Genomic DNA, 10,537 nt, shown 5'->3' with positions numbered 1-10,537 from the left:
TGATGGTCAGTCAGTCAGTACTTCAGTAATCCTCCTCTACGTGAAGTCGGAGAAACCTAGTACAACTCATTACACCATTAACACTTCCCTTGTTTATTTTCACTCACTCAGCGGGTTACCCAGATGATTCTGCGTGTTGTGTTACCTTTATGATTTATGGACCTGCTGCTATTTGTTTAGCTGTGATATTCACAGATGTCACTCACAGACTGAGGGCAGGAAAATGCAAGAGAAACATAAAGTGGAAATGTTAACCCAATAACGAAAGATAAACAGTCCGCGCCGAGGAGCCAAAGACAACACGGGGCGGAGGGAAAGTGTCCTGCTGGCATCAGGTTTCCCAGAGTAAGTGTTATTTGAAAAGCAGCTGAAGGGTGACACTCACTCTCCTCCCTCCACCATCTGTTGTTCCCTCTCTTCTCAGGCGGCTCTAAGTGCCTTGAAACAGCTGTCGGAGCAGGGGTTGGACCCGGTGGACGGAGCCATCAAGGTACGGTAGGAGCACCGTGTCAAACACACACACTGAAAAACCACAACAAATGACATGTTGGATTTAAGCAGCTAGATTTAAAACACTATGCTTGAATCTCAAAGCTGTCCAATTAGAGTTAGGATTCCTGTGCAAAATGAAATCAAACCAATTAAGAAGGATGTTTTTAATTAATCAAATCGTGCTGCTGCCACGAGGAATCATGGGACGTCCTTTTCTCCCTTCCTTTCCAGTGTTCCCTATGCTTAAGGAGCTAGGAAAGGAAGCATGGAAGCTCCTTTCCTTAGCATTTAGACACTTAAAACCTTCCCTCAGTGAGGAACACTTCTAACGGAAAACACGTCCATCAGTCAATCACTGAGGACAGATGTGTGTGTGCCAATCTGGCATTTTGCAAATCCTCAGCGCTGCAGACTGCCCCATCATCACCCACCTATACACACACACACACACACACACACACACACACACACACACACACACACACACACACACGTCCAACATTTCCGCTCGACATTTCCCCTCCCAGTAGGCGTTCATATTTACATGCTCTGCTCTCCCCTCGGTGTCAGTTCTTTGCATGATGGCTATCAGAGAGAGGGCTTTCTCCATGACACACACACACACACACACACACACACACACACACACACACACACACACACACACACACACACACACACACACACACACACACACACTCTCTCACATGGGGAAGGAAGGAGGAAAGGCTGCGGTTTCTTTTGGAAACTGAGGAGGAAATCGCTGTCAAACATTTCTGGAGTATTGGAGTGTCCTGGGAAAAACGTGTAGGCAGTATTTCCTTCAGTGTTCTCTTATGAGAGACAAATGTTATAATAACTTCATTTAAGTCACTATCATATGGCAGCAATTACACTTTAACCTGAGCTGTTAACTTCTCCAGACCGTCTCTTCATTGCACTATGCTGTCAACACCTTTTTAATCAATTAATACATATGGAAGATTGTATAAATAGACATATAATATAGTAAGTAAAAAAACAAAGTACAATTGATTTATAGAATAAAATAACCCATCTCTTTAAATGACTTTTAAAAGAGTCAACAGTATCATCAGCATAACAGAGTGATTATCACATCATGGCTGCACTTCTCAGACACATTCTGCTGTCATTTGTTTATTTATTATACTTATTATTGATGTTATTATTGGTGTGTGTGTGTGTGTGTGTTTCAGAGCAGTGAGGTGTGTGTGCGGGAGGACGGACATTAAACAGACTAACTCAGGCACCACCACTCAGGTCTGCACGGATTCACAGGCTGTCGTCTAGGAGGTGAAACCCCCTCAAACCCACCCTCAACACCCCATGACCCACAATCCCCCTCTTCCCCCACGATCGCCACTGTATCCTGCAAAAACCTTTCAACATGCAATAGGGTGGATGTGCACCGAGAAAAGACGACGACTAAAACACATTATTACTGAGTCTATGTGAAGACAACGCTATGTTAACACGTTTATCGATGATTTCTAAATTCAAAAGATGAAACTCACGAGAGAGATGCATGGTACTGTATGAAATCCAAAGGGAGACCCTGCAGAGACCCTTTGGATTACTGTATTGTGGTGTGGTTAAACACAAATATGTACGTCATGCCATTGAAACACAGGAACATATGAGAGGAGAAACCAACTCGCGTACAGTAGCTTATTTTCCGGGGGTATTATGTTTCCGTTTTTTTTAATTCTTTTTATTAATCTAACAATGCTTGAGTACTGTATTTAAAATTAACCAATGCCAGTGCTGTGAAAGTTGTAGTTGTTGTCTTCATATATAGTCACCCAGCTTACCTTGTACGCTGACATTAAGATAAAAAAACCAGTTCATCCATCGATATGGATGAGTTTGACCTGCAAGAGAATCATATCCCCACGAATAACACAGAGCAGGTTTTCATGTGGACAAAAAGGACAAAACTGGTGTTAGCAGTAATCAGTAGAAGTGTTGGACGACCCTTTGCCTCCTGAAGGGTCTACATTCCCGTTAACAGCCCCCAAAGCCCTGCATATTATCACTGGAGAGGAGACTAAACACACGCTCCATCCAGTGATTTTGTGTCGGAAACCCCCTCCCACTGTTTTGTCGATCACATCTACACCCATTGTGTGTGCTGTATTGACCCGCCGAGGCATCAACTGGGTGCTTTTAAAGCCTGCATTAGTCTGGAGTGTGTCTTCTGAGCGGACTGAAGGCCACTCTGTCACTTTGTTCACTGACTTTGAGGACGTGTCTTCTTCTTCGCTGTGAGTACAACGTGTAATACGGCTGTCTGTTACTGAAATGCAGTAAAAACACCTCAGTTCATGTGGAAAAAAAACGATGTGTCTGTGTCTTCTTACTTTCTCCTCCTGCAGGTGTAGAGCTAATTCAACACATGTTCTGAAACCAAAATAACATTCCATTTGGTGCCAACCATCTGTTGAAAACTTGTGATAAAACCGTGATGGACTACATGTACCATGATGCATTGCAATCCAGATACTGGCGCCAACACAGAAAATGGTAAAGCCAATTGCTCCTTCACTTTGGCAGGTAATGAAATAATAAGATGGAAGCACTTGAGTGGAAACCAGCGTGAACAAGCTTTATTATTATTTTCCACACCTTTCAAAATAAAAGCCCAATTTAAATCCACGAAGAAGCAACTCCAAACAAACGGCTTAGAAAATGTGTTTCTTTGTGTCTGAAGAAACAGGCCATTAGCACCGTTTGCTAAGTGCATAGCTTGAACTAAAGTAACATTTAACTAAGTGAAAGTGATGCCTGCCCCCCCGACTATCTTTTGAAAACTTGTGATAAACTGTTGGAGCCTACATGTACCAGAATGCATTGCACTCCAGACAGACAAATTGCGTAAAATGTAGTTGTTGCATTGAATTACAAAATATGTTACTGAACTTAAAAATTCTGTAAAATTAAAACTAAATAAAAGCCCAATTTAAATTCGCTCGGCAAGAAGCAACAACATTTAGAATATATTTTCTGGTTCTTTCAACCACATCGAAAGGCCTTTAGCACTCGATTAAGCTTTTCATAAAGTTCGGGACGTTCATTAGGTGATGCATTCAAAGGCTCTGGGAAAAGGGGAACTTGAGTTCAGATCGTTTTGTTAAATAATCCCAATGTTTTCATCCAGAATCAGTCAAGTTTCTGCACCTGACTCAAAGCCTGCAGCACTGAGAGTTTTAAGAGAAATCTCAGACGTGACTAACATGTACTGCACTGTTAAATGTGTGCTACTGCATTCATTAGAACATCATGACTAATAAAAGTTCATTAGCACATTAAAACACATTGGGAAGGTGTGCTCCAAAAAAGAACATGCACTAAAGATTTTTATAGTGTTGTTACTCCAGCTCTCTTTAAAACACGGTTTCATTCCTTGCTTTATCCAACGATGACGTGTAGTGTATGAAAACCTGAGCTCTCAGAAAGTATCCCACGTCTTAAAGGATTTACGATATTGTTTCCTCCGCCAGATCCTGTGAAGACTTAGAAACAATATATGAATCCCTCTTTTCTACCGGCTTCCTGCACAAAACCTCTAAGACATATTGTTAAAGGGATACTGTCATTTCTTAGTGTTTTTTTAGCAAATGACATTTCCTGCAGACGTTTTGAAACCGTGTATTGATGCATTTGACTATTTAGGTTTAGTAAATCACTACAGAACAGTTCCACAGCTTTAAAAGGATCGCTTGTACTGTAGTGCCGTGAAAAGAGAGTCGGAGGCGGTGTATTAAGAATGGAGTTCCAATCTTTATTATCCATTACTATCAGAGAGGTTAACACATGAACTGCTCTGCCTGATGAGCTAGCAGGAATGACGGCTAAAGCTACAGGTGTTCCCCACTAAAGGGTCCGTGTGGCAACACAATAAGCAAGGTGAATATGGTCCCACATGGTGTCACCACAGTACATCAGTTATACCCTATGGTTATACCTCGAAAACACAGAAAAGTCGAAGTGAAGAACTCGAGGCAGCACAACAAACCACATGTTTCCAGTTGTTGTAATCACCGTGAAAGCTTGCAAGAAAGTTGAGGATTTATCCAAGAGCTTAAGGTAACAAGAGGTGAGTACTTGGTATGAAATGGTCTTTTCTTTGGGGGGTGAAGTGTTCCTTAAATATGTTTCAACAACTCCAGACTTTCCAAGAACAAATACGTGGTGTTGTGTTGCTGTTCACAAGAGAGAGCTTTAGCAAATTGAGTAAATTGTGCATTTCCTGCAGACTATTTTAAACTGTAATTATGAATACTCATTCATTCTGAAACAGTTTCACAGCTTAGAGGAATACTTATCTCCTAAATTGCCTCCTTTTTGGATTCTTCCTCAAACGTGAACATGGCCCGAGTGATTCATATACAAATGGTCCTTGTTGGGATGAAGTAGTCCTTAAATATGCCTCCATGCAGCCCAAACACTGACTTTCTGCGGACAAAGATGCATTCTGTGTCGTCTTTCACTCGAGTTTCACAAATGATTAACTCTTGTAATATCATGACTTCCTTAAACTTAATCTACACTGGAAAAGAGGAAGAGCTAAGTGTGTGTTTTCCTCAGAGACTTCATCTTTAACTTTATGACTCAGCTGATTGTTTGCACCTTTATCTGCCACATGCTCGTGTTGCATCACCTGTACACACATCCTTTCCTCAAGTAGAAGTACAAATACTCGTGTTTAAAAATACTCTGGTAAAAGTAGAAGTACTGACTAAACTTCTTTACTCAAGTAAAAGACTGTAAAGAATAATGATCACGCCACCAAACTAAAGGAACCAGCTGTTTGGAAAATGAGAGAAGTAGAAAGTACAGGTATTTGAGTTCAACATGTAAGAAGTAGAAAGTACAGGTATTTGAGTTCAACATGTAAGAAGTAGAAAGTACAAGTATTTGAGTTCAACATGTGAGAAGTAGAAAGTACAGGTATTTGTGTTCAACATGTAAGAAGTAGAAAGTACAGGTATTTGAGTTCAACATGTAAGAAGTAGAAAGTACAGGTATTTGTGTTCAACATGTGAGAAGTAGAAAGTACAGGTATTTGAGTTCAACATGTAAGAAGTAGAAAGTACAGGTATTTGAGTTCAACATGTAAGAAGTAGAAAGTACAGGTATTTGTGTTCAACATGTAAGAAGTAGAAAGTACAGGTATTTGAGTTCAACATGTAAGAAGTAGAAAGTACAGGTATTTGAGTTCAACATGTAAGAAGTAGAAAGTACAGGTATTTGTGTTCAACATGTAAGAAATAGAAAGTACAGGTATTTGAGTTCAACATGTAAGAAGTAGAAAGTACAGGTATTTGAGTTCAACATGTAAGAAGTAGAAAGTACAGGTATTTGAGTTCAACATGTAAGAAGTAGAAAGTACAGGTGTTTGTGTTCAACATGTAAGAAGTAGAAAGTACAGGTATTTGTGTTCAACATGTAAGAAGTAGAAAGTACAGGTGTTTGTGTTCAACATGTAAGAAGTAGAAAGTACAGGTATTTGAGTTCAACATGTAAGAAGTAGAAAGTACAGGTATTTGAGTTCAACATGTAAGAAGTAGAAAGTACAGGTATTTGAGTTCAACATGTAAGAAGTAGAAAGTACAGGTATTTGTGTTCAACATGTAAGAAGTAGAAAGTACAGGTATTTGTGTTCAACATGTAAGAAGTAGAAAGTACAGGTATGTGTGTTCAACATGTAAGAAGTAGAAAGTACAGGTATTTGTGTTCAACATGTAAGAAGTAGAAAGTACAGGTATTTGAGTTCAACATGTAAAAAGTAGAAAGTACAGGTATGTGTGTTCAACATGTGAGAAGTAGAAAGTACAGGTATTTGTGTTCAACATGTAAGAAGTAGAAAGTACAGGTATTTGTGTTCAACATGTGAGAAGTAGAAAGTACAGGTATTTGTGTTCAACATGTAAGAAGTAGAAAGTACAGGTATTTGAGTTCAACATGTGAGAAGTAGAAAGTACAGGTATTTGTGTTCAACATGTAAGAAGTAGAAAGTACAGGTATTTGAGTTCAACATGTGAGAAGTAGAAAGTACAGGTATTTGAGTTCAACATGTAAAAAGTAGAAAGTACAGGTATGTGTGTTCAACATGTAAGAAGTAGAAAGTACAGGTATTTGAGTTCAACATGTGAGAAGTAGAAAGTACAGGTATTTGAGTTCAACATGTAAAAAGTAGAAAGTACAGGTATTTGTGTTCAACATGTAAGAAGTAGAAAGTACAGGTATTTGTGTTCAACATGTAAGAAGTAGAAAGTACAGGTATTTGTGTTCAACATGTAAGAAGTAGAAAGTACAGGTATTTGGGTTCAACATGTAAGAAGTAGAAAGTACAGGTATTTGTGTTCAACATGTAAGAAGTAGAAAGTACAGGTATTTGAGTTCAACATGTAAGAAGTAGAAAGTACAGGTATTTGTGTTCAACGTGTAAGAAGTAGAAAGTACAGGTATTTGAGTTCAACATGTAAGAAGTAGAAAGTACAGGTATTTGTGTTCAACATGTAAGAAGTAGAAAGTACAGGTATTTGTGTTCAACATGTGAGAAGTAGAAAGTACAGGTATTTGGGTTCAACATGTAAGAAGTAGAAAGTACAGGTATTTGTGTTCAACATGTAAGAAGTAGAAAGTACAGGTATTTGAGTTCAACATGTAAGAAGTAGAAAGTACAGGTATTTGGGTTCAACATGTAAGAAGTAGAAAGTACAGGTATTTGTGTTCAACATGTAAGAAGTAGAAAGTACAGGTATTTGAGTTCAACATGTAAGAAGTAGAAAGTACAGGTATTTGTGTTCAACATGTAAGAAGTAGAAAGTACAGGTATTTGTGTTCAACATGTAAGAAGTAGAAAGTACAGGTATTTGGGTTCAACATGTAAGAAGTAGAAAGTACAGGTATTTGTGTTCAACATGTAAGAAGTAGAAAGTACAGGTATTGTGTTCAACATGTAAGAAGTAGAAAGTACAGGTATTTGTGTTCAACATGTAAGAAGTAGAAAGTACAGGTATTTGTGTTCAACATGTAAGAAGTAGAAAGTACAGGTATTTGAGTTCAACATGTAAGAAGTAGAAAGTACAGGTATTTGGGTTCAACATGTAAGAAGTAGAAAGTACAGGTATTGTGTTCAACATGTAAGAAGTAGAAAGTACAGGTATTTGTGTTCAACATGTAAGAAGTAGAAAGTACAGGTATTTGTGTTCAACATGTAAGAAGTAGAAAGTACAGGTATTTGTGTTCAACATGTAAGAAGTAGAAAGTACAGGTATTTGGGTTCAACATGTAAGAAGTAGAAAGTACAGGTATTTGTGTTCAACATGTAAGAAGTAGAAAGTACAGGTATTTGAGTTCAACATGTAAGAAGTAGAAAGTACAGGTATTTGTGTTTAACATGTAAGAAGTCAAAGTAATAAGTAGTGGAGTAAAGTACTGATACCAGAAACATGTAATTAAGTACAGTAACGAAGTATTTGTACTCCACTACTTCCACCTCTGCTCATTAGTGAGATGAATGAGCGTCTAACTCTCTGACTAAAGGACCGCAGCTACATCTGTTAGCCATTGAAAAACACCAAGGCTGTTCACACACATGATCAGATCTCTGATCCAGGATCTGTGCTGGATCTTCAGTGTACATTGCTGAACTTCATTTACTTTAATTAGTTATTTAATAATGATAACAACCAAGCTTTATTTATATAGCACTTGTCATACAACACATGCAGCTCAAAGTGCTTTACAGAATTACACAAGTTAAAAACACACAACAAGAAATTCCCCTCAGATTATTTAAGAACTTTAAAAAGGTCCATGCAGCAAAATATAACATGTGATCAGGTTGAGAGACACCAGGAGGTCAAAGGTATGATAATAACAATACAATAAATAGACACAAGACAACTGAGTCGATGCAACAATATCAAATATAAAACCCCTCAAAACAAAGTGAACATATCGGTACAACAGAAATAAAAAGATTAAGACCTATAAAATGGGTAAATAAGAAAGACTAAAAGAACATTTAAAGTGGGGGTTGATAATAAAAAGCTAATCTAAAAAGATGTAATCTATATTTTCCAGTAGCTTTTCTGGTTGTTAATATTTACATTCTGAACCAAGTATTTAAATTATTATATTGTACATTTTGTTTGTATCATTGCTGGTTCAACTCCTTCCAGTTTGAGGCTGAACAAAGTTGGTGTTACGATAAAAAGCAATTGAGACAAAGCACTACGTCATTTCTTTCCCCTCCTGGTCAGTTTGACCCCAGATGAATGTCTGACCTGACGATATGTGAAGTGAACCTTGCTGCCCAAAATAGACTAGAATCAATGGAGCTGTGCAGATTTTCCACGCCAGAGTTATTGATTTTTCCGTCTGAATGATGTGCGATCGACCCCCTGAAGTCCTCTAAAGTACAGCTGTATTAACAGGAGGGGAGAGAGGGAGGTGCTGATGGGTCTGCTCGAGTTAAGCCAAAATACTAATAGTTTCTGTCTCCGTGCAGACACTTTGAAATCTTTGCTAATTACTCACCAAAGAAGTGTACCTACAGCAAAGACACCCCAGGGAGAAATACAGCTTATAGTTCATTAAAGCCACTTAGAAAGTAGTTCAAACAACATGAGATACACAATGATGACCGAAGATTTCATTTATATGAGTTTCATCCAAAAAGTGCACACTAGAAAATGTCAATATTAACACATGTTGTGACTTTTGCACCGTTTGACTGATTTAATCGCTGGTTTTTAAAGTCAAATTGTACGTTATATTTAGAATATGTTCACGCATTTACCTTGCTGTTTACTCTTCTTTGGATTCAACAGATTACAGACTCTTTAGATCAGTGAATATGTTGAGTGAGAGAAATCAGGAAATGAAATCAGAAACCTGCGTTTTGTTATAGATCTGGTGTCGAAATGAAGACATTTAAATAATGCATTGTCACTTTTTAGGACAGAGAATCAAAGCCTCGAAAAGGCTTATAGAAATCTCAGTTTTTGGGATTTGTAAGCGTGCATTTAAGTTCATTTGTATCAGTAACTTTTCCATAGTGAGTCTGACCTAAGATGTTCATCGGCATGACTACACTGCTATGTCCGTATGACAAAATAAAGAACCTTGAACAACCTGCAGTTATAGATGCAGTTTGAAGCCTGGGACTAAAACATCCAGCTCATTAATGCGCTATATTTAGAATATGTTCACGTCTTTATCTTGCTGTCAACTAACCCTTGTTATAAGAGAACTGAAGCCTTTACCTATGTTGCATTTAAAGCCACGAAACGACATGAATACAAGCCTCAATCTGTTAGTGTTTTCAGCCCTTTTCCTCTTCTTTAGACTCATCGGTGAATAAGTTGAGCTTTAAGTTAAGAATCAGGAGATAAAAGCAGGGGGGTCAAACTCAATTTCATCACGGCCACATCAGCATTATGGTTGCACTCAAAGGGCCGGGTGTAACTTTAAGACTATATAAAAATACATATATAATATATATAAAATAATGTATTATATTACATTATTGCCTCAGCATTGGATTATTATCAGATAGGGTAATGACTTCATAATGAACTACGTCTGAAAGCAGAAGTCAGGCAAATAATTGCAAGTCTCTTCAGTGCGCATGTCACAAAAAAAGAGATGCATTGTGGGACATGTAGTTTATGGGCAACGTGCTTCTGTAAATCGGCATGTAACCGTATAATAAACATATTTTATTATTTGCAAGCTCTTGATGGCCACATAAAAAGTGGAAAAGAGAATTAACATATTTTTTTTTATTATAGAATATAAACAAGACAATATACAATATTCTGGATAATTAAAATAGAAAGTCAAAATACAACAGGGTCCAAAATACAGGTATTTTATAAGAAAGGAGAAACTCAAACTATGTAGCACCTAAACTCAGAAAGTGATGTCACAAAATGATTTAAAAAGAAAAGCCGAATAAAATCGAATTTGAGATGCATTGTGGGACATGTAGTTTATGGGCAACGTGCTT

At 37.8% G+C, this 10,537-nt stretch overlaps 1 long non-coding RNA gene across 1 annotated transcript; it reads left to right on the top strand.

Moving 5' to 3' along the window:
- Positions 1-377: 377 nt before the first annotated feature.
- LOC117546240 lies at positions 378-2,851 on the top strand. The gene is made up of 2 exons (XR_004568968.1): positions 378-490; positions 1,710-2,851. It is a non-coding gene; the product is annotated as an uncharacterized LOC117546240 (long non-coding RNA).
- Positions 2,852-10,537: the final 7,686 nt, after the last annotated feature.

This window comes from Gymnodraco acuticeps, unplaced genomic scaffold (assembly GCF_902827175.1).
Source record: "Gymnodraco acuticeps unplaced genomic scaffold, fGymAcu1.1, whole genome shotgun sequence".
NCBI lineage: Eukaryota > Metazoa > Chordata > Actinopteri > Perciformes > Bathydraconidae > Gymnodraco > Gymnodraco acuticeps.
Note: the sequence above shows the minus strand (reverse complement) of the source record. Positions and strands in the feature narration are given on the sequence as shown.